Source organism: Triturus cristatus, chromosome 2_1 (genome assembly GCF_964204655.1).
Source record: "Triturus cristatus chromosome 2_1, aTriCri1.1, whole genome shotgun sequence".
Taxonomy (NCBI): domain Eukaryota; kingdom Metazoa; phylum Chordata; class Amphibia; order Caudata; family Salamandridae; genus Triturus; species Triturus cristatus.
In genome coordinates, this window is record NC_140581.1 from 155,084,638 (window position 1) to 155,110,438 (window position 25,801).

Here is a 25,801-nt window from a genome sequence, read left to right on the forward strand (position 1 = left end):
CCCTCATCAGTCAGGCTAGCTTGAATCCAGTGGCAAAGTGAGCAAGGGACCCACGTCTGGGCCTACCCTGCCAACTTAGGGCAAAGAAATCAAACACAAGGAGATGATGGACAGAGTGCTGAAACTTTTCAGACACTCATTCCCAGTCACATATCTGGGTTGATGAGGGCTGTTAGCCCGAAACCAGTTCCAGGATGCTTGTTTCCCGTCCAGGGAAGACATGGCCTGGCAGTTTGGGCTGGACTGTTCCCATGAGGCACAGGGTCAAGACTGATTTGCATACAGCTGGGTCTGAACTGGGGAGGTGAAGTGAGCTAAAGAACGATGATGGATTCAATCCAGATCTGTGACTGGGGGTGAGTGTCTGAAAAGTTTCAGTGCTCCGTCCATCATCTCCTTGTGTTTGCTTTGTTCACCCTAAGTTGGCAGGGTATGCCCAGACGTGGGTCCCTTGCAAACTTTGCCACTGGATTCAAGCTAGCCTGGCTAATGAGTGGTGTTACCCCGAATCTGGTCCCAGGATGCTTGTTTCAGGTTCAGGGAAGACCTGGCTTTGCAGTTCGGGCTGGACTGTTTCTATGAGGCACAGTGTCAAGACTGATTTGCATATAGCTAGGTCTGACCTGAGGTGGCAGAGTGAGCTAAAGAACGATGATGGATTCAATCCAAATCTGTGATTGGGGGTGAGTGTCTGAAAAGTTTCAGCATCTGCCCATCATCTCCTCGTGTTTGCTTTGTTCGCCCTAAATTGGCATGGTATGCCCAGAGGTTGGTCCCTTGCTCACTTTGCCACTGGATTCAAGCTAGCCTGGCTGATGAGGGGTGTTACCCCGAAACTAGTCCCAGGATGCTTGTTTTCGCTTCAGGGAAGACCTGGCTTGGCAGTTCGGGCTGGACTGTCCCCACGAGGCACAGGGTAAAGACTAATTTGCATATAGCTGGGTCTGAACTGAGGTGGCGAAGTGAGCTAAAGAATGATGATGGATTCAACCCAGATCTGTGACAGGGTCAGTGTCTGAAAAGTTTCAGCACTCCGTCCATCATCTCCTTGTGTTTGCACTGAGTGCAGTGCTGGCATAGGTCAATTGTTGTACAAGTGCCACATTGAGATTGGTTAACAAGTCTTCAAGAATTAAAACTGTTAAGAAATTGGAGAAAAATATTTTGATGTATATGGAATAGAATCAAAACATTAGAGATTTGCAAATGATATTGTTTCCTATTTTTGAATAATCCAACATCTTGAAATTGTTCAGATCTCTTAACCCCTTCGATGCGCATGACGGAGCGGTTCCGTCGTGCGCGTCGGTTGCGCTGTGCGCATGACAGAACCGCTCCGTCATTGCCCCGCCCGCGCACAGCGGTTAAGGGTATTTTGAGATGTGATGTAACAATTTCAGTACCGGAATTGAGTCATTTCGTATACAGATTTGTATATGGTTTACACCCAGAAATTGGTGACATGATACAACAGCATACGGTTGATTGGCAGAATAAGAAAATAGATGAAGTATTGAGACATGCTAAATATTTCAGTGACGAAATTGAGGCCAAACAGCAAAAATTAAAAGAGAAGGCAATGTGGGCACAGGTGAAAGTGGCTGAAAGACAAGCAAATAACCCAGGAACTAGACCGAGATTTGGCTCAGGAAAAGGGAAAGGTAATATAGAAGAAGCTAAAAAGAAGTTCCCATGCCATAATTGTGGTAGGTTAGGGCATTGGAAATCTGAGTGTAAATTTCCTCCAAGTACTAATAATGAAAATCCATCATTGAATCCACAGGTGCAGAATGAGGTGAGTGGTCAACTGCAGCAACAGCAGCAGGTGGTTACTTCACAGAATCAGGTGCCAAAACCACCTTTCCCGCAGAGCAGAAACACTCAGAAGTATATTAATGAATCGGGATTCTACAATGAAGAACAGGTAAATAAACCGCGACGCGCTCGCGCTGTTTCGCAGTATTGGCTGCAACGTGATGAGAGTGACTCAGAAGGAAGCTATTGACGGTGCCGAAGGGAGGAAGAAGAGTGCGTACTTGGCGCAACTATAGAAGTAGACCAGACAGGACCATTTGTAGATGGGAGGGTTAATGATGAAAATATCACTTTCCTAGTGGACACTGGTGCTACTCGATCAACTGTTAGATCAGCTGATGTTAAGAATCTTCCTCTTTCACATGAAACAATCCAAGTAGTTGGTGTGTCCAACAGACAGATAAAGACATTCTTGACAGAACCAGTAAAAGTTAGTATAGGGAAATTTTCAGAAATGCACCGATTTGTGGTGTGTGACACCAGTCCAGTAAATTTGTTAGGTAGGGACTTATTGTGCAAAATGAATTGCACTATTTTCTGTACTCCAGATGGAATAGCATTTAAAACACCAGATGAGGATGTACTATATAAAATGACCATAGCTAACAGAGAAAGTGAGGTTACTGAGACTTATACTGTATTCAACCCTGATGAATTCCCAAAAGAACTGAAAAACTCTGTAAAGGCAGAGGTTTGGGATTTTACTGGAGAGGATGTAGGACTAATGAGAAATGTAGATCCAGTTAAAATAACTGTAAAAGAAGGAATAATGTATCCGAACGTTCCACAGTACAGATTGACACCTGAGATAATTGAAGGAGTAACCCCGATAATTGAAAAAATGATCAAGCAAGGAATCCTAAGGGAAATAATGAGTAGTCCATGTAATTCACCCATAATGGGACTGAAAAAGCCTAATGGAAAATTCAGGATAGTACAGGATTTGAGAAAGGTAAATAAAATTGTTGTGTCATGCTGTCCCATTGTGCCAAATCCATCAGTGATTTTGTACCAGATTCCCCATGATGCGGAATGGTATACAGTAATTGATCTATGCCATGCTTTCTTTTCTATCCCATTACATCGTGACAGCCAGCGAATTTTTGCATTTCGGTTTGGAGAGAGGATTTTGGCATGGTGCCGAATCCCACACGGGTATCTGGAAAGCCCCTCAATATTTAATCAATTGTTGAAGAAATCATTGGAAAGTCTGCAAATGCCCGAAAGTTCAGTACTAGTTCAGTATATTGACGACCTTTTGGTGGTGTCGAAAACACGTGAAGCTTGTGAGGTAGACACTATAGCACTACTAAATCATTTGGCAGATGGAGGACTGAAAGTGTCACCAGCAAAATTGCAGTATTGTAAGAAGGAAGTACAGTATTTGGGACATTAAATTAAGAAAGGACAAAGAAAAATAACAATAGACAGAATCAGAATTATAAAAGGAATGAGAGTCCCCATGACCCAAAGAGAGGTGAGAATGTTTCTGGGAATGGTAGGGTACTGCCGTCAGTGGATTAGTAATTTCTCCCTGATCGCAAAACCCTTGGTACGTTTGACCAGGAGTGATGTAAAAGATCACCTGGAATTGAACAAAGAAGAATTGGCAGCATTCAAACGATTGAAAGATGGTTTGTGTGAAGCACCAGCACTAGGCATGCCTGATTATGAGAAAGAGTTTGAGTTATATTGCAGTGAGAGAAATGGATTTGCACTCTCTGTGTTGATCCAGAAACATGGAAGGTTGAGGAGACCAATTGCGTACTTTTCATCAATGCTTGACCCAGTGGCTGCAGCTTTACCTGGGTGTTTGAAGGCAGTGGCTGCAACATGTCGAAGCTTGGAGCACAGTGAAGAAATCGTGATGGGATATCCCTTGAGAGTGTTTGTACCTCATGATGTGGCGATTCTTTTAACAAGGAGTCGTACTCAGTGTATGACACATAGTCGGCTGACTAAGTATGAAAAGGTCATATTAGGTGCAACAAATGTGAGCCTTGCGAGGTGTTTGAATGTGAATCCTGCAACTTTGTTGCCATATGCTGAGAATGTGGAAGTGAGAGATGAAGCAGATCATGATTGTTTGGACGTGCTTGAGTATTGCACAAAACCATGACCAGATATAAAAGATGTACCTTTGCCAGAAAGTGATTATGTGTTGTTTGTCGATGGGTCATGTTTGAGAACAGATGAAGGAGTACTAAGTGCAGCATATGCAGTATGCACGGTTGCAGCAGTGATGGAAGCATCTTACCTGAAAGGAGTGAGGTCAGCTCAAGTAGCTGAACCTGTTGCTTTGACCAGAGCATGTAAAATTGGGAAGAGTGTGAGAGTGACTGTGATGACTGCTTGCCAGTATGGCATCGGGGTCGTCCATGATTTTGGCCAACTTTGGCTACAAAGAGGTTTCCTGACCTCAAGTGGAACCCCTATTAAGAATGCTGAAGTGGTTGGAAAATTGATTGAGGCGATACAGCTGCCTAAACAATTGGCTGTGGTGAAATGTACTGCCCATGGTCAGGGAAGTGATTACATCACTACTGGGAATAGGTATGCCAACGATATGGCACAGTATAGTGCACGGAATCAGTATTCAGTCAATCGGGCAAAGGAAAAGGAAATGTTTTCTTGCTCAGTAATGTTTACTAACATTGTGGGAACTTGAGAAGAAGTGAGACAATTGCAGGAAGAGTCAGGAGATGAGGAAATGAAACAATGGATAAAAGCAGGGTGTGCACCAAGAGAAAAGGACAGTGTGTGGGTCTATCAAGATGGAAGACCAGTAATGCCTGATAGCATGATGTCTACCATGGCACGGATGTATCATGGTCAGGGACACATAAGGAGAGATGCTATGATCAGGTCTTTTAAGCAGACCTGGTGCAATCCAAAATTCAGACTTGTAGCAGAAAGTCTATGCCAGAGATGTCTAATATGTCAGCAATACAATCCTGGAAGAAAGACAGTGGTGAGTCTAGGAACCATAGGCCGAGAAGGAGGGCCTTTTACCAGAATGCAGGTGGACTTCATTGAAATGCCTCCATGTAACAGATTGAGGTATGTTCTGGTCATAATCTGCCTATTCTCCAGGTGGGTGGAAGCATTCCCAACAAGAAGAAATGATGGGATGACAGTGGCTAAGCTACTTTTGAGAGAATTCATCCCTAGGTTCGGGTTCCCAGTGACCCTTGACTCAGACAGAGGAGGACATTTTCATAACGAGATTGTAAAATTGATTAGTGAAGCATTGAATGTACAACAGAAACTACATTGTGCCTACCGACCAGAGGCTTCTGGTGTGGTTGAACAGATGAATGGTACAATCAAAAACAGGATTGGGAAAATGTGTTTAGCCACAGGTATGAAATGGCCTGATGTCTTGCCTCTAGTACTAATGACAATCAGGGCGATACCAGACAGAACTACAGGGTTAAGTCCACATTAAATAATTATGGGACGAGCAATGAGGCATGTGTACATTCCAGTCAACAAACTGATGACAATAACTGATGACATGGTGTTGGAATACTGTAAAGGCCTGGCTGACGCAGTTCATTCTGTGTTTCATCAGGTTGGAGCGGATGTCACCACCCTTGAAAGGAAGCCAGCCCATGATCTGAGCCCAGGAGACTGGGTAAGGATAAAAGTCCACAGAAGAAGAAACTGTTTGGTTCCAAGGTGGGGAAAACCAAGACAAGTTATTTTGACCACAACAACAGCTGTGAAGTGTGCTGGATTGAAAAACTGGATCCATGCCAGTCATACCTTGAAGATACCAAATCCAGTGGACAGCAAAGATAAAGAGTACTATGACGACCCAGAGTCAAGTACTGAATCAGAAACCGAAGAGCCAAAAACACAAGAGAACTCTGAAAGGGGGGAAACAGAACTGAATCAAAATTTTGTCCCCAGAAGTATCCCTCTGAGAAGAAGATTGCAGATTTCTGATACCAGTTCAGATTCTGAAAACGAACAAGGGACACAAGGTCCTCAAAAAGAACACAGAAACAAAAAAGGAAAAGACAACGAAGAAGCAGTAAAAGAAATTCGAGAGGAGGAAGTTTCAGATGAAAGACCAAGAGAAATTCCACCTGAAATAAGAGATCAAAGTGAAAAAGGGACAGGTACAGAGAGAGAGGGACAGATTGCGGAAGACCCCCGAGGAGGTGTAGGGAACTGCAACATCCAGCTAGGTGAAGGGACAAGTAGCCAGCAGGAAGATTGCGTGTCGGAGACCCGAGGAGGGACAGAAGTAGGCAAAATAAAACAAGTGGTGGAAAAAGAGGTTGTTGAAAAGAAAAGGCAAGTTGAAACAGAATCCGAAGAGAGTGAAAACAAAATACATGAAGGTCGAGTTCTAAGGAAAAGGGCTTGGAGAGAAGAAAAGAATAATAAAGAAGGTAAACAGAAAAGAGTTAAAAAGGATGAAGTGTGGCCAAACAGAGTAAAGAGATTGAGATATCGGCTGACACGAGTGAAATCACCGAGAGCAGATCAGGTGAATGAAGTGACAAGCCAAGAAAAATCAAAAGAAGAAACAACTGAGGATAAAGAAAATAAAAGAACAAGGAAACCTAACCAGAAGTATAAGTCACCGCAATGGACGTACGTGGCTCTGCCTGAAAAGGAGGAAGAGGCAGATAGTCAAGGAAATCCAGAGGAGGCTTTACTGAAAGTGGTTGAAGAAGAAGAAGCAGGAATCCTGAGAGTTATCTTATCCGACATCGGAGAAGACGAAACGGAAGATCAGGAAATTCTGTACTTGGATGAACTGAAAGAAGTGAAAAACGATGAAATGCCAAACTGAGAAAATCTAGAAAACTACTGATGAAAAGAATAACAAATTGAGTCAAAAGATAGATATTGGTAGAACCATTTAGGGGCTTAGAGTCTAAGGTTAGAAAACTAGTTGGGAGAGTAAAAGAGGCTAAGTCAAAAGACACACTCCAAATTAATAAAGATGGCTAACATAGATAATAGCAAAAGTAGATGTACATTCATGAAGAGATGGTGTAAAATGTGTTGTTGTTGTACAGGATTATTAATGCTTCTATGGAGCATACTTGCTCTTTTGATTTATTTTAAGGTTACTATAGATACACTTGAAGGACACACTGGGAACATTACTAACATAAAGAAGATTCCAAAGATTGTTCCGACTAGAATAGATAATAATTATTTACATAAAGATAGGTCTATTAATGATTTTTCAAATAATGTGTTTTCAAAGTTATTGTATGAATATGTAAAGACTATGGACGTAAGGGACTGCTACGTATGCATGCAGTTACCTGCATCTGTGTCAGAGGGAGTGACTTATCATCACCTTCCAGCAACGTATGGAACAGCATGTAGTGTGATAGCTAGCTTATTTTATGAGACAGGTAAATTAGAATATTATTTTTCAGATGTTGATAACATTTTTGCGCAAGTGCCTGGTAATAACAAACTAAACAAAGTGAGACCTGCTAAAGTATTAGGTGAATTTTTCTTAGAAACTAAGGAGCTAACATTAGAGTATATATTTAAAAATAATTTGACTTGCAGTTTGAAGAAAGAAGAAAAGATATTCCTAGACATGGTCGAGGAAAGGAGATTGAAAATGCGAGGAAAGGGAACTGAAGGAAAAGTGGAGAAAACAGTCTGGGATGTAGAAATTGAAAAACATATGAAGGGAGAGCCTAATCCAACTTTGGCTTTAGATTGGCCAGAGAAAGGGAAATTGTATATAAGATGGAATCAAACGGCGTATGACAATCATTTTCTAGGGAATAGTGAGTGCCATGATACATACCGAATCATGGGTGGATGGGGATTTAAAGGTTGAAGAGATCCAGTTTTCCCTGGACTTTATTTTATCTGTGGTAACACGGCATATTATCGTTTGCCAGACCATTGGTATGGCACATGTTACGTAGGCCTGGTTTTTCCAAAAATCTTTCACATGGACAGAGGTAAAGATGGTGTACATAGTTTAGGTAATCATTTAGTACGTAGTAAAAGAGAATCTTGGGCAGAAATTGTAGGTGACATTTTTGGAGCATTGATACCAGCAGTGGGAATATCTCTGAATGCGAACAATATTAGAAGATTATCAACAGTAGTGGATCGCTTGTCAACAAGCACCGCTGGAGGATTTCTATTGGTTAATACTGAAATGGTTGCTATGCGTGCTATGGTAATGCAAAATTGACTTGCCCTTGATATATTATTGGCAAAAGAGGGTGGAGTCTGTGGAATGCTGAAAGTTCAACATTGTTGCACTTATATTCCAGATGAAAGTAAAGATCTGAAAGTTTACATTAAAAATATTACTGAATTGCATGACGAAATTGTACCACTGGAGGTTGAAGGTGTTTGGGAAGAGATTGGAAAGAAAATAGCTGCTATTATAAATTTCTTAATAAAAAAAGGTAGTACATTTATAGGTAAAATATTGTTTCCATTAACATGTGTGATTTTTATATTACTAATATTAAGATTAGGTTGTATGTGTTGTAAAAACAAGAAAACTAAGAATAAAATAAAAAGAGAAAAACTAAAAAGAAAAGCAAAGGATCCAGATAGAGACTTAACAGAGATAACTTTAGAAGAGTGGAAGGAAAGCATGTATAAAAAGGCAAAAAGAGATGAAGAAGAAACTGAATTATGAAAGAATACATTTTGAGTTTCCGTAAAAGGGATAAATAAATTTAGTGTTGGTGTGGTGATAAAATCACCAAAGGGGGGATTGCTGGAGCGGGTTTTATTTAAAAAAAAAATTGTATACCCTCTCCATTTTGCATGTTTAGATTAATAAGATTAATTGATTAATAGTAATCGTATTAATGGGTTTGCTGTGGAATTTAATCAACCTTACTAATATAAAGAATACACGTGGGAATTGCATTTGCATGGCCTAACTAATACGTAAACTAAAACGTGTACGCATATTGATTATAGATAAATAGAATAATACATGTTATATTTTGCTTTCGTGATGTATTCGTGATTTGTGCTTTATTAATGTGAGTATAACCCGCATTGAGTGTTGCTTTTGCTAGATAAATACACACACATATGGGTATTAGCGAGGGAATAACATTTTATTAGTCATTTCCATGTATTAATTACGTTTTTGTGTTTCTTTGCTTAAGTTGACCATTTGGTGGCCTCAAAATGGCCGACATCCCTATTTGCCGAACACAACCCTATTGGGAAGGTCTCTGGGTGGAGTGCGCATGCGTCACCATCAGCAGCAGTGGCCTCTGGACGACCCTAAATTCGACTGTACCCACCAAGGACACACCGGGCTACCAACCAGTTGCTCTGAAAGGACAATTAAAAAGATACACGTGTTCACGAAAATATGAACTACATCTAAAAGAGACATTTTCCGCATGGGAAAGAGGTGGAACGGATTTCGTCAGCCAATCACGAATATTCAAAATCTTATTTGTAACTTTTTGGAATGTAATTTTACTATAAAAATGCCATAGAATAGAGAGGTAGTATCACAGACGCTCGAGAACCTGATTTCGATTGCCTGACGTTATACTGACAGAGAGGACGGTGACACTGCAGGACAGCTGTTTTCCAAAGACTCTGACAGTATGAGCTGATGACCAAGATTTTGACTTAGAGGATGACTTTTAGCCAGAATAGGTAAATATGAGGGTCTACTGCTTGATTTAACAAAAATTCGATTGCCAATTAATTAGATAAAGATTTAAGATTTATTACAAGAACTGTGTTGGGTCGTTATTATAAAAAGTGTATTTATGTAAATAAACTAAGGATTTTGTTATCACCTTAACCAGCAGCTAAGCTGATCCATGGCCTATCCATGAGAGGAGTACCTAAAAGGTGAAGTTTAGGCCTTAGTGAATAGGGAAGGGTATTTTCTCTCATTACAGCGAATGGAACAATCACCTCCCTAGAGAACAGATTAATAGTGAATGAATGTTGGTGTTATGATCCCCACCAGCGAATGTAGTGATTGAGGGTGATCTATGATCTGTGACGAAGGGAGGGATTTTGCATTCCGCGCTGCATCAATTTCACCAGGTGTTAATGTTCCGGCTTCTGTTAATAGGGTCATAACAGCACAGCCAGTAGAGATTCTCACAACAACTGCTCTGATTAATATTGTGCCAAGTGCAGCAGGGTCTATCCTGATATTGCAGAATTCACAAATTGAGCCTGGACAACACCACAAACTATTCAGTCATTGAAGGAAGCGAAAAGGATTGTCTTTATGACACCAATAGCACAGGACAAGTCTAATCTATTTGAAGATGTGATTTCTCGCCAATGGTTTGAAGAAATTGCAGAGAATAAAAAGGCAGTAACAGCAGAAAATCAGGTCTGTGCTACACAAGAAGAAATAATCAAAGGGTTTTTAGATCTTGAACATGTGAATCAATTCCAGGAAAAGGGGTTGATTTATTTGTGCAATGAGATCATTAGGTATGCAGCAGCCACACATTATAAACTAAAAGAATTAGCCCGAAAATATGAAGTAGCTGTTTCAACAAAGTGTCCAATTGCAGAAAAGTTTTCAGAGCACAATTGGATGATGAAGCTATTGAAGTTAGTAAAATGCATTCGTAAATTAAGTGATTTTGAGAAATTAATAAGCAAATGGTCCAAGAAACATGAAAAGAAAAGGAAACAGTAAGAAGTGGCTGAAACAAATAATAAGCCACCGCCCGATCCACTAGATGAGGAGCAACCTCAGTTTTTACACTGAGAGAGATTCCAGGTGAAGGTTATGTACATGTGCCCTCGGGTAGAAGTAAACTTGCAGCATTTATGGACAAGTTGAGAGAGAATCCTGCAAAGTGCTGCACACAAGACAACAGATTTGATAAAAATTTAAATTGTTGTCGATTGATTTGAATACATTCTTTGATTTTGTAGTGAGTGATTTGTGGGCTGAGTGTAAGATAGCTCTACAACAGCCAATTGCAAAACCTCTAAGAGATGTGTGTACCCATGCACCATTTGTTAAGGTAATGACTAAGTATGATGTGGTGATTACTAACTTGAAAGGCAAGGCTCCTCCAAAAGACATTGATTGGGTAAAGATAAAATGAACATCACTAATGCCTAAAGAGTCAGTGCAGGATTATTATTAGCTATCGGGGCAGGCACATCCCGAAAAGAGTGCCATGGGATTTATTGGGTCACAGTTTGTTCTTTCTTTAAGACCAGAGATAAGTATGCACAGGCAACAGACTGTGTTTTTTTGGCAAACAAAATCGCTAGACGAGAGTCTGAGATATGCCAAGCATTTCAGCAATGAACAGGAGATGAAGCAGAAAAGGCTCAAGGAGAAATGTATGCTTGCTCAGGCAAAGTTGGCCCAGAAATGTTTTCAGACTAAGTTGTATGCAGGGAACCCATGTGGGATGCAGGGTGATGGTTTGCAGACTCACGGTGGAAATGGTGTTTCACAGAATAGAGGCAGAGGTGTTCCAATTGATCCGAATTCTAGTGTAGATGTTGAGACGTTGAGGAAATCAACCCCTTGTCATTTTTGTAACAACATTGGGCATTGGAAGAGGGAGTGCAGGCTTAATCCTGATAGAATGACTGGAAATGGTCAAATGCAAGGAGGAAATCAAATGCAAATGCAGAATGTACCTGTTCAGCAAACGCAACTACCAATTAGGCCTCGGCAGTGAACTGTGCTCGGTTTGCGAAGCTTGCAGAACTTTTTGTACTCCATGGTCAGCGGAGCTCGCAAAGTGCAGAAAACTCCACTCTGTGTAGTGCAATGGAGTTTTTTTCCCCGTTCGTGCTCGCGAACGGTAAGTTCGCGGACGCAAGCTGCCACTAAGGTAGAATTTCTACCCGAGTGACAGGAAGACCAGCGTAAATGGCAGTTCGCACTGCACTACGCCACTTGCAGAGCTTCGCAGAGTTTTTATTTCACTTGGCAGAGTTTCATGTAGCAAAACTCCATGAACTACGCCCAGGCCTGGTACCAATGCAGACATTGGTTCCAATGATGCAGATTCCACAAACCCCAATGACCCCACAGAATATGGGAACTCCTAGATTTCAAATGAATCAGATGCCCAGAGCTAATCCAAACCCACTTCAGAACCAGAATCAAAACTCAATTCAACAGTACCCCATGCTAGTCAGTGACAGTATCAACTCTGGTAATTCCCAATGAAGGTATACTGTGAAATTCCAAGGGCAACTTCAAAACATATACAAATAACCACAAATGATATAAATGGATAAGAGAGAAAAGCTGACACTCTAAATTAGAAAAATACAACAATATTTTTTATTATTTTCCTATATTAATTCAATATATACCGTTCATAACAGAGAAGTAAATAGTTAAATCACATACATGCTGCATTCATCCACCTATCCATACATACACATCATTCAAATGTTTAGATTATACATACTAATAAATTGTTTGAATCTTCCTGATACAACATAATTTGACCAAAAGGAACAATAATCTGAGTTATATCAACAAGATTGAATGTTCTTATGGAGTTCCAAAGGATAGACACAACAACAAGCCGAAGATGTAGTATCTGTGTCATGAGGTAATGTAATTGACTGGTGGTTTTCATATCATCTCTACGCGCGTTTCGGCAAAAACCTGCCTTCTTCAGGAATACCACCTCCAAATGACTTCTCCGTGGATATAAATTTAATTTATTTTTATAAAGTGTCGCTACTCTCGTGAAGGGCATAAGGCCTCAACAATGTGATTTACAAATTCTCAAAAACGAGAAACTCCACATTTAAAATGCCTTTCAAATGAATATGAAAAATAGGGGAAGAAAGAGGATAGGAACCAACTACAGTTTATCAGTGCAAGTGCTCACTCACTTGCAAATGTAGGATTTATTAACTACTAGATTGTATAGGTATGGCAGCTTGGAGATTTAAGAAAAAACGAATTCAAAAAGCCTCTCGTACACTGTCCTATGGTGTGATCCGAAGGAATTGGGTCATCCGTGTGAACACAAAAAGTGAAACTATAGAGACCTTAAACCCATTGTCCTCCAAGTGTGTATGATAATTATAATGCAGTCACAAAATCAAAAATGCTTACCCAAAGGATGTTTAGGTCACAGTTAACCGTAAGTATTCACAGGACGGGGATGATAAAAGGACTTGCAAATGATCTCTCTTGTTTAAAGATCTGTAACCTACAGCAACAAGCAGAAAATGTAAATCAGGGAATTTTGATCCAGAGACCTATTTATGAATCACAGTGATCTAAAAATCTTTACCATATTAAAACTTGTAGCACCGCTCATGGTGAGCTGCACCTCCAAATGACATGATCGGTAATCTTAATCACAAGATGAGTTGGAAAGGTTGATGTTTCACCTGTAAAGTTTATACTATATATTAGATCAAAAGGTGAAAAATAGTTGTGTACTTATTAATCTATATTAACTCTGGTGGGTTTACTGAATAAGCAACATAAAAATACAATGGCACCCTCGGGTTTGTAGATATGTATGACTGGGTTCTGCGCCGGTAAAGTTATATGCGGTAGTTTATGAGGGAGCAAAACGGAAAATGCTTTCCACGCGATATACACTAAAAGTGGCAGAGTCCCTGTAAAATTCACTGGCAGAATGGGGGGCAACCCCCCGTGAGGGACATGTTATGTAACAAGATGGACTGTGACGGGGAAAGTATAACTCTCCGTGATAAAAAATGCCTGTGTGGTATTCTAGAGTATTGGCAAAAGAAGCCTGGAAGGAGCGCTTACCTTCGTGATGGTATCCCGCCCCGGCAGCTCCTCCAGGTGACTGCGGCAAGAGTTATGGTGTAGTTTCCAACAGCTGTAAATGGTGTAAATCGGCCAAGGAGATACTGCGCTTTTGGAAAGCGGATTGCTGATCAAATGGGAAATCATGTGATCACGGTCAGACTCGAGTATATCTAAAGTTTGCCTGGCACTATGGCGGCCATCTTGTAATGTGTGGGGAATGAAAAGCTACTTAAACAAAACTATGTGACCTAATATAGAAGAGAAAGGAGGATTACAGAAAGAGGAAGGTTGAAAATGTGTGTTTACAATGATCAAAACAACTATAATAAAATGGGACTCATTTTAGGAAAACACAAATTTCTAAAACTAGGTCTGCTTCTATATGGTGACATAGCAAGATGAATAGAATGTAGATGATACAATAGCTAAATGAAAAGTCACCGCACAGCCTGCAGGTGCTTTTCAATGTTAGTATAGTTGCAGTGGTGCACTAAGCCGACAAAGGATGTGTAATGGAAACATCGCAGCCATCTTGAACAAATGTCATTAGAAAAATCCTAAATGACCAATACTCTCAAAGACGACTTAACATGTACCCAATGTAAAGAGGTTTATTCATGTAAAGTGTCTAATCATGTATAGTACATGTTATATCAAACAGTAGAGGAGTGAGGAGGTGGTTAGAACCCACACCGGGATAAATATAACGTTGGCCACAACGAGACATAGTGTCATAATAGAATTCAAAAAAGAGTCCTGTGAAGGTACATGTCCTCATACTCTATTATAGTTGGATCTCAGAATTAGCAAGATGGAAATATTGACCAGACATGAAGAGTAGGTTTAGCCACTGTTGTAACATATGGCTTGATCCAAAGGGATTTCCAAATTTAATCCATGAGTATGGTGTCAAGTGTGAAAATCTAGAAACCTTTCCTGCGTTTCCTGATCTCCTCAGAATCTAAGCCTGTTCTGTTCTCTATTTGTTGTAAAATTAACCATCTAATGTCTTCAGGTGTGTTGTTATTCTCCTTCTAATGTTTGACTAACGATGCTACAGTTTTGTTGGTTCTCATTGCCGAACGGTGTTCTGTCAATCGTGTGGAGAATTGTCATGACGTTTCGCCCACATAGCCTTTTTCACAGTGACAGAGAAGCAGATAAACCATATTATTGGTCTTGCAGTTAGTTAACGTTTAAAATTTTATTTCTTTGGTTTGATATGTGTATGTGTCTGTGATAATAGCTCCATTGCAAGCTTTGCATTGTGAACATTTATGATTACCTGTAATTGCGTTTAATTTACCAATGTTTTTTTGTTCAAATGATGAATTAGACTTTATCCTAGAATGTACCACTAGATCTCTGAGATTTTTGTTACGTCTATGTGCATACATGGGCCGTGGTATGATGATATTGGGTTCTTCTTTACATAGAGTATATGCCATTGGGCCTTAATAATCTGGCGTATTTTTTCATTGAAGACTGAGTGCCTGGTCATGCACACTAGTTTGGGCACTTAGTTCTTAGCTACAGTTTGTGATAAGGGATCGCGATCATAAAACATCTCTAACTAGTCTTCTGGGATAGCCTCGATTGATGAATTTCAATTTCACAGTTTCAGTTCTTAGGTCATAATCTTGTAAATTTGTACAGTTACGCCTGAGGCCTAAAAATTGGCCCCTCGGTATACTCTCTTTTTGTTTTTTACGATGGTAACTGGAGAAATGTAACAGCGTATTGCTTGCTGTTGGTTTTGTATATAGGTCTACTTCTAGTTTCGAATCTGCCACTTTGATTTCAATATCTAAAAACTTAATGCTGTGAGTACCAATGTTGGCAGTAAAGCGTAAATTGGTGTCGCACAGATTAATCCATTCTAGAAAATCCTTGAGGATCTCTGGGTCATCACTCCAAATGAAAAAATTGTTGTCGATATATCGCGACCAGTGTTTTATTGACTCATAAAAAGCAGTCACCTCATTGTATATGAAGAGGTGTTGAAACTGTGCCATATAAATGTTCGCTACCGTGGGGGCACAAGAAACCCCCATACTCACCCCTTTAACCTGTTTGTGGAGGTCACCATTAAATTCAAACATATTTTCATCAAGAACGATCTGTAAGATAATAATCATGGAAGACACATCGGAATCAATTTGATACGGTATGTATATACTATTCTACCACTGTAAGGGCTTCTTTTTTTTTTTTCTTGTTAAATAATTTTTATTTGAAGATAAAAAACACAGGGGTACAAATATCAACTTAGTCAAAGTCAATCAGAGAGTAAAAGTACAAGAATAGATAAATAGTAACTGTATAATAGGTGAATTATATAAAAAAGGTTTCAAAAATATTTTAACACTTATATTAATGTACCTAAAATGGTGACAATTAAAAAAAGAAAATAAAAATACCTAGTGAAAATAGATAGAACACATTATACTACATTGGTATACAAAGAACCTGTGTAAATACTAGCTTGAATACAATACTAAAAAAAAAAGGAAGTTAATTTTTATTAGAGAAAAGAGAAAAAGAAAAGAGGGAAAGGAAGACAGAAGATAAAGAAAGGAAAAGAACAAGGGAGAGAGAAGAAAGAAAAGGAAAAAAAATAAGAAAAAAAAAATAATAGGGATAAAAAGAGATTAGAAGGACGATGATAGAAAAGTAGTAAAGGGTAGACATAGTAAGTCAGATTTAATTTGTAGGTGGATGGAAGATTGAGGAGTCGAAGCAATTCTATGTTCATCACATATATAATTCCACCAAAGTAAAAAGGATAATTTAGAGTTGTCTTTCCAGCAGGTTAATATAACTTTAAAAGCCACAGCAAGAAATAGATCAAATAAAATTGATTTGGAGGTAATTTGAGCAAAATCAGGTGACATGGTACCTAGGAATACATTGTGAATATTAAATTGGATCTTATAAGAAAAAATCAGTATACATTTTGACCATACAGCATTTTAAAAAGCATATACCTTAGGACAATAGAACAATAAATGTAATAAAGAACCTTCAGCAGTAAAACACGACCAACAAGATGATGTGGTAGAGTGGTTGAATTTATGTAACAAAAGGGGAGCAATGACAACTCTATTATAAATAAATAAAGTATAGGGACTGTGTGATATGAGCAGCTTCGGATGTCTTAAATAGTTTCTGCCAAAACTTATCCCATTGAGATATAGAGAGTGTCAGAGACAAATCCTGTTCCCACTCAAGTTCAACATTAGATTTATTCCGTGTGCCAACAGGGGTAGATAAAGATTTATAAATAAAAGAGGCACTCGGAGTAGTATCAGCATAAATTTGATATAGTGGATTATCAGGAGTAAAGGAAGTAGGTATTGGTTGAGAAATGAAATTCTGTAAACATCTCTGTAATATTGGAACTAAAGTATTATACTGTTGAATACAAGCGTCAGGTAAGTAAAAAATCTCTTGTAACTGACGGAATTATTGGCAATCATTTGGTTGACGTAAAAAAGATCCTTTTCTTTCCATTGCTTGTAATAGAATTATTTGTGACGAAACTTAATGTATTTATTAAACCACAGTGATGAGGCTAGAAAAGATTGATAATTATCAAAATTCTTAAAGAAAAGTGTATGCAATAAAAATTGGGAATGTTTCAGAATAGGGTATTTGGAAATAAAAGTACAATTAGTCATGTGAACAATATCTCGTATTGAAAAGTCATTTAACAGTGAGCATTCAACATTGACCCATGAAGGTTTAGGTAAATCCTGATAATCTTTAGACAGAGCATAAAATTGACGAATTGTAAAAGCATTATGGTATAAAATGAAATCAGGGAATCTTACCCCCCCCCCTCGTTCTTAGGACGAATCAATTTAGACAGAGCAGTACGTGCATGTTTGTTATTCCAGAGAAATTTAGTGCATATTGAATTAATCTGAGAGAAATAATATTTAGGAATTTTAAAAGGTAACATAGATAATATGAACAGAATCTGGGGGACAATCATCATTTTAATTGTATCAAGTCTGCCCCACCGGGATAGGAATAAAGGAGACCAAAGGGTTAACAGATTCACAATTTTAAGCTTTAAGGTAGAAAAATTATGGGATAATGTGTCACGAATGTTGGAGGAGAACCATGTGCCAAGATATTTGATTTTTTGAGGACACCATGTAAAGTTGGTCAAATCAAACATATGCCTATAACATGAAGAATTTAAGGGTAAAATCTCAGTTTTAGAGAAATTTAATTTGTAGCCTGAAACCTGGGCAAATGATGCGATTTCCTGTAAAAAGGGGGGTAAGGAAGACACAGGATTGGACATATAAATAAGAACATCATCTGCATACGCAAACAGTAATGAGAGGGTTACTTCTAATACGTTCCAAAAAGGGCTCTAAGCATAACAAAAAAAGCAATGGGGAAAGGGGGCAGCTCTGACGCGTACCTCTTTGAAGAGAGAAATAAGGGGAAAAAAGACCATTAACAAAAACACATGCTTTTGGATTTGTAAATAACAATTTAACATATAAAATAAACTTTGGGCCAAAACCGAACCATTGTAGTGTGTGAATCAAGAAGTCCCAGTTAATTCGGTCGAAGGCTTTTTCTGCATCCAAAGATAGTGCAGCTAGCGGAGATGGATATTTTTTACTAAGAGCAAGAATATTGGAAAACATTGTGGCATTATCAGAAGCCAAACGACCTTTAATAAAGCCAACTTGATCTGGGTTAATGAGACTAGGGATAACTTTCTCTAAACGAAAAGCTAAGATTTTTGCAAAAATGTTTCAATCATAATTGATTAGTGATATAGGACGAAAAGTTTTGCAAAAGGAAGGGTCCTTATCTGGTTTGGGGATTACAATAATAAGGGCTTCCAAAAAAGAACCACAGGCTTGCGAGTTGGATATAAATGAATTAAAGAGTTCTAACAATTTAGGGGCAAAAATTGAGGAAAAAGAGTTAAATAATTCCACCGAAAATCCATCGGGCCAGGTGCCTTCGCTTTTTTCAAAGATTTAAGAGGATCAGTTAATTCTTGTAGAGAAATGTCTTCTTCAAGGGGTTTGAAAATATCCTGGGAAGATATGGGCTTGGGAATATCTCGAAAAAAAGAAATAAAGTCTTCTTCAGAGGGCTTAGTAGTTTCTGTATATAAGAGATTATAGTATGATTGAAATGTGGAAATAATATCAGAATCAAATGAGAGGAGTGCATTATTTGATTCTGAATGTATGGGGCCTATAGCTTTACGTTCTGATTTCATTTTTAAATAATTTGCTAGCATTTTTCCTGCTTTGTTTTGGCCTCCGTGATATTTCGATTTAATCTTAAGGAGGATGTTACAGGCATCTGTAGTGACTATTTTATTCAGAGTGGATTTAGCTTTAATTAATTCTTGTAGTGATGATGAAGATTTAGAAGAGTAATAATTATGTTCTAACGTTTTGAGCAGGGTTAGGGTCTCTTTATAATTAGTATGCATTAACGTTTTCTTCTTCGAGGAGTAGGCAATAGTGAAGGCTCGAAAGGATGCTTTAAATGCGTCCCAATTATTGTGTAAGGAGTTGTCTGAAGAATTATTAAAAGCAAAAAATTCCTTGATAAAGGAAGTTGCTTCTAAAATAATGGTACGATCTAATAACAGGTGATTATTAAAACGCCATCTTCCTTGTTTGCATGTGGTGAGAGATAGGTCAATAAGGGTGGAAACAGGAGCATGGTCAGAGATAAATATAGAACCAATGTCAGACGACTGGAGATAGGGTAGCAACGATTTGGAAACTAAAATATAATCAATCCGAGATCTGGTATGGTGTACGGGTGAAAAAAAAGTAAATTCTGAGGTATCTGGGTTACACGTTTTCCATGTATCAAATAGGGGACGAGAGGAAAGGGCTGATTGAAATGATTTGTGGGATTTATCAGGTTTCAACTTGCATGTGGATTGCCTGTCAGTAAACGGGTCTAACCAGTTATTAAAATCACCACCAACCACAATGTCAGAATTGGAAATCGACAATAATTTCAACTTTATAGATTGCCAGAATTCCAAATCTTGTTTAACAGGCCCATAGATATTAAAAAAGGTTATTTGTCTTCTATGTATGATAACCTCCACCATTACCCACCAACCATTGGGATCACAATCTGATGATATAATCAGTCCATTAATAGACTTATGAAATAATATAGCAACACCACCATGACGATCAATAGCAGGAGAAAAAACAATTTGATTAACCCATTGGTGTTTGAGTTTAAGAGATTCTTTATCATTACAATGGGTTTCTTGTAAAAAAGCAACCTGTGTATTAAGTTTAGCTAAATGAGACAATACCTTTTGACGCTTGACAGGATGACCAAGACCACGAACATTCCACAAAATCACATTAACCATAACTCTGGATGGAGGGGAACATGAGTAAATAGGAACACGGGACTGCAGAATCAACAAGAAAAAAGATGGAAAGACATTGTTCAATATGTGAAAAGAAAGACTTAAAACTAAAAATAAAATAGGTACTAAAAACAGAATTAAGAATGAGGCAGAATGGGCTGAAGAATAGAAAAGAGAACCAAAAAGAAAAGGAAAGAGAAGCAGAAGAAAGAGATAGAGTAAACAGATCAAGGAATAACATCCAGATCTGTAAAAAGCGAGGCAAAAACTGAAGAAGGGGAGCGTAGTGACGCCAGAGGACACGGACCACAAAAATAGATACACAAGAATTAAAGGAAGAAAGAACCTCATTAATATTAGTACTATAAAACCATCAGGAAAACATTAAGTAAACAAATTTACTGGATTCAAAATAGCAATCCTGGAATAAAAAGAGTTCAAGGATTAGTATCCATTCCATGTGACGGAAGACTGTGAAGGTAGAGTTTAAGTTTTTCCGGATCATCAAATGAACGTGATCTACCCTCATGCGGGATTTTGCAAAGACACGGATGGAGGATTCCATATTGGATGTTGAGACGTCTCATCTGTGGGCGTAAAGCAAGGAATTCTTTGTGCCGGGCATTGGTTGCAGTGGAAATATCTTGCGATATGAAGAGAGTATGATCTGACCGAATAAGACGCCTTTTGAGTCTAACAGCTTTCAAAATCTGCAACAGTTCAGTGAATTCAAGAAAGAGCATAATATTTCCATGTGGTTTATTAGCAGCAGGATTTAAACGACCCAGGCGATGTGCTCTTTGTATGTTAAGAGGACCTGATGAAGTTGGTAGATCAAGGAGCTCTGGAATGAACTTCTGTAGGAAGGAAACCATGTCAGTTCCTTCAATATTTTCCGGAAGACCATAAAGGCGTAAGTTATTTCTGCGATTACGATTTTCAAGGTCCTCAGTATGAAGTTTTAGTTTATGAATTTCCTGTTCAAGCAGTGGAATTTTTGTAGAGGCATCCTGTAGATCACTAAGACGTTGCTCTAAATTTAGAACCTTACCCTCCATGACAATCCATCTTTCCTCAATCTGTTTCAGTTTTTCATTAGTAGTGGACATGAAAGGTTGAAGACCACGAACTTCATCCATGATAGAGTCCAAAACAGTATTCTGAGAAGAATGGATAGGAGAAGGTGGGTCATTTTTATGCCGCTTAGGTTTTGTACCAGAAGTGGAAGATTTGGCAGAATGAAAATCGGTAGACATTGTGCTTAGCAGTAGTAAACGCCAAAAAATTGGAGCAAAGGGGAAATAGAGCCACCAGATGCCAAAGATAGTCCAAAGATATCCAAATCGTATATGCAGGTTCTCCAAAATGAGAACAGAGTATGAAAATGGCACCAGAAAGCAAAAATAACAGATGTGGGATATGTAGGTCAATACAAAAAAAACGTGATCCGCGACCTAAAATGGCGGCCGCTCACGACTCTGAGAAGAAAAAAATTACCCCTTGCTGAAATAAACTGAGACAGTCATTTGTCACTTGTAAGCTGTGTTTACAGGGCTCAAAAAGGAGGTCGGAGCCCTAAGACTCAGTGTAGAACACATTGGTATTTTCAGGTCTGCTTACGCACAAGCCAGGACTTCTAAATAAATATCAATCACTCATCCATTCAGTAGAGTGAGGAGATTGTGGGTAGAGAGATAAGTGCAGAGGCAGACACTAAAAATGGCTGTGCTGGACATCAATAATTATAAACCGATGATTCCCACTCCAAAAAAGTTAGTCATGGCTCAATAGTGGATGGTACAAGAATGTCAACTGCCAGCATGAGCTTAGTAGAAGGGCAGGAATGAAGGTGTCATACATAAAGCCCTTGTTATTGTGCCATTATTCCTAAGTTTCAACAAGTGAGGAAGAATAAAAATAAGCGGTAAAACTCACAACATGGCAGAGATGAGCAGCAAAACCTCCAGCATAAAGAACAAGCGCGAGCTCAGCGGCCCAAAATGGCGGCCGCTCGCGTCTCCGTGAGGAAATAATTACCGCCGTCGTGGAGAAGTTGAAATATTGCATGCGGGATAACTTGGAAACGGCATTCCGACTCACCGCATCCTTACAAACAATAAACCAACACTCGTCACCGAAAAAAGAGGCATACGAGGCTCAAAAGAGAGGTCGGAGTCCCGCGACGTAGCGGAGCTCAGATCGGGTCCGCCATTTCCTTCGGCACGCAAGCCACGCTTCCTGTAAGGGCTTCTTGTTGCAGAATATTGCTGTAGAGGGACTCAATGTCTAAAGAGACCAAAGTGTCTCTATTGATGTTAAAAGACAGTCCCTCTACTTTGGTAATTATTTCCTTTGTGTCTTTCACATGTGACAGAGTTTTGGGTATGTGGGGGCGCAAAATACTGTCAACATATTTGGAATGGGTTCTGTGACTGACCCTATACTTGTTACAATGGGTCGGTAAGAGGGATTTGGGCTGTCTTTATGTATTTTTGGAACCCCATAGACACTAGCCATGCGAGGGTGAGATACATTCAAAAAGTCAAACTCTTGCTGACATATGATGCCTTGTTCTACTGCTCTTTTTGTGAGAATTTGTATTTTACGTTGGACTCTGGTAGTGGGTTCTAAATTAACCTTGCAGTAATCAGCAGGATTATTAAGAAGGTTGTACATGTTATTAATGTATACTTCGGTATCTATAACTAGGATCCCACCACCTTTGTCACAGTATTTTACTGTGATATCTTTAGTGCATTTTAATTCAATCAGAGCCTCCAGTTCTTCTTTTTGTAGATTCGGAGTTGGTCTAATTTAACATTTTGTGGCTGCTTTAAGCTTAGCCATGACTATTTTTTCAAATATACCTACTTCCGGACCGACTTGTTCTAAAGAAGAAGTGAATGTCGAAATAGGGCGTAGGCCTCACCTACTATCCTCGTTATACAGTGGTGCAGGTCTATCTTCAAAGAATCTTTTTTAACGTATTTTTCGAAAAAAGGAGGTAATGTCCTGCAATATTTCAAATGTGTCAGCCCCTATATGGGGTACAAACGAAAGGCCCTTCAACAGAAGTCCTATTTCGATGGGATTTAAAGATTTTTTAGACAAATTGACGATGGGTATAGCTTCTATGTCCGCCAATATTGGGCATTGCGTGTGACAAAGTACTGTGAGTTGTTCTGTTGAAAGTTGTTGTGGTTGAAGTTGCCTCGAAACCTGGGCTGATATCTTGGTCTCCAAGGACCTCTGCGTGGTCCTCGTCTCCCTAAAAAAGGTTGGCCTCTTTGAGGGACATATCGGTTCCCTGCTCTCTCATTGTCATAATTTACATTATGTGGACTTGGTTCATTGTCTGACTCAGACGTGTCAGAGAACGTAGTTATTTTACGTCTAGGTGGTGCTGGACCATATGTCTCTGGTTCCTAATATTACCCTTCTGAGTCAAAATGCTCATTTAAATACGGGTATGTTTTTTCTTTGGAATAGAACCGTATGTCTTTCTTCAATTTATCAGTTTTTCTTTTGAGCAAATAGTCACTATATGATGCGACATCTTGGTTGATTTCTTCAAGCTTCTTCAAGTAATGCCTTCAAGCTAAGACGTTACTTTTTTAAATTTTATCTTCTACGGTGGACATCTCTTCCACTAAAACCTGTACCAACTCTTTCGCAGTTTCTACTCTTAAAATCATACGGTCCCGTGAACATCTATTTGCGATATGTGACAATTTTTCTAAGAGTTGTCTGACTTGGGAATGTTGCGAACTCTATTCCAACATGTAATGTCCATGCTTTTTAATTCTTTTTCTTTTCTTTTTTAGTGATAGTAACTTATTGATATCATTAATATTAACTGCAGAGGCAGCGGTGTTGGTCGATTCATCAAAGTTACTTTGATTGCCCACTAGGAGAGCATATTGTTCATCCGTAAAGCCGAAAGTTTGTAGAGCTTCCATAATTAATCACATGTCCAGAGCTAATCCAAACCCACTTCAGAACCAGAATCAAAACTCATTTCAACAATACCCCATGCTAGTCAGTGACAGTATCAACTCTGGTAATTCCCAATAAAGGTTCCTGAGGGGGTAGTAAGAATATCTACTTGGTGCAGACATTGAGGTAGACCAGAGTGGACTATTTGTGGAAGGAGAAGTTAATGGCTACCCAAGTGTCATTTTTGATTGACACAGGAGCTACCTGTTTCACTGTTAGAACAGCAGAAGTCCCTGACCTACCCCCTCGAGAAGGAAGTTCCAAGTTGTAGGAGTTACAAATAAACAGATGACAAATTCTGTCTCAGAAAAGATCCTTGTAAAAATTAGTTCATTTGAGGAAAATCATCAATTTGTTGTTTGTGATTACAGTCCTGTAAATCTGTTAGGGAAAGACCTTTTGTGCAAATTGACCTGAATTATTATACACCGGATGTTGTTGAATTTCAAATTCATGATGAAGATGTTGAATTTAAAATGGCCCGCCAAGGAACTGCTGTAGAATTGTACACAATGAGAACAGAAAATGGTTTACACCCTGGTTTACAAGGAACTCTAAGCACAGAAGGGTGGGATTTTACAGGGAAATATATTGGACTAATCATAGGTGTAGTACCAGTCTGAATTACAGTGAAACCAAATGCTGTGTATCCAAGAACAACCCTGTATAATTTGATCCCAGAGACAGTGGCAGGAATAACACCAATAATTAAAAACATGATAAGCAAAGGGATTTTAAAAGAAATTGCGTGGAGCCCTTGCAACTCTCAGATCATTATTTTGAGGAAGCCCAATGGTAAATACTGGATTGTTCAAGACCTCCAAAAGATTAACCGCATTGTTATTCCATGCTGTCCCATGGTATACAATCCAGCCACCATCCTTTTTTCAATTCTGAACATGAATCTCTGCCACACTTTCTTTTCTATACCATTGCACGAGGACAGCAGTTTTTTTCTCTTTTGTATTCAGAGAGAGAGAGTTTTGGCATGGTGCTGAGTTCCACAAGGTATATAGGGAGCCCATCAATATTTAATCAAATACTCAATAAAAACCTTGAGTCTCTGCAGGTGCCTTATAAATCAGTTCTCATGCAATATATTGATGACCTACTTGTGGCATCACAAACACAAAAAGCTTGTACACAGGACACAGTTGACTTGTTATACCAAATAGCTGAGAATGGACATAGAGGGGCTAATTTATGAAGAAGTCACGCAGTGCAGCGCAGCAAGTCATCTTGCGGCACTGCTTGACAAGGAAAGGGCAGGAATGTGCTGTATTTAATGCAATACAGTTCATTATTGTCCTTTCTCATGTACTGGTGCACTTTTTGCTGCCTAGCACCAACTTAGACACCCTTGCATCAAAGTGCAAGGGTACCTGTGTTGTATGCACAATTGTTTTTGTGCAGGAAGGGCCACCTTCCTGCACAAAAATAATCCTGAGAGGCATTTTCCTCTTTCTATTGGTGCTGCAGAATGCAGAACAAATAGAAAGAGGACTGAAATGAGGAGAAATAGAGCTACTTCCACTCGTTGAGCCTTCCCTGGTAAGCGTAACGTTTTTACTCATTACCAGATTTACCAATACTGCTAAATTTGAGAATGTGACAAAAGCCATGGGAGATGCGTGGGAACACCCAAGCAATGCCCATAGAATGCCTTCCCATGACATAATACCAAAATGCAGCAATTTGTAATGCATTGTGTTACTCCAAATTTATGAAGCTACCCAGGGCCATGCAAAGAGACTTGTTGTGGCTACATGAATCTTACTTAAGTTTTGCCTCGCACATGTGCCACCTTGCATGGTGCAAACACGACTGAAACCTCCTTATAAATA

General features: G+C 39.1%; 1 long non-coding RNA gene across 1 annotated transcript in view; it reads right to left on the reverse strand.

The window, feature by feature from the left end:
* The window catches only part of LOC146863891 (uncharacterized), a 143,814-nt gene that overhangs the window by 21,880 nt on the left and 96,133 nt on the right, over window positions 1–25,801 (reverse strand). The gene's annotated exons all lie outside the window — the stretch shown is intronic.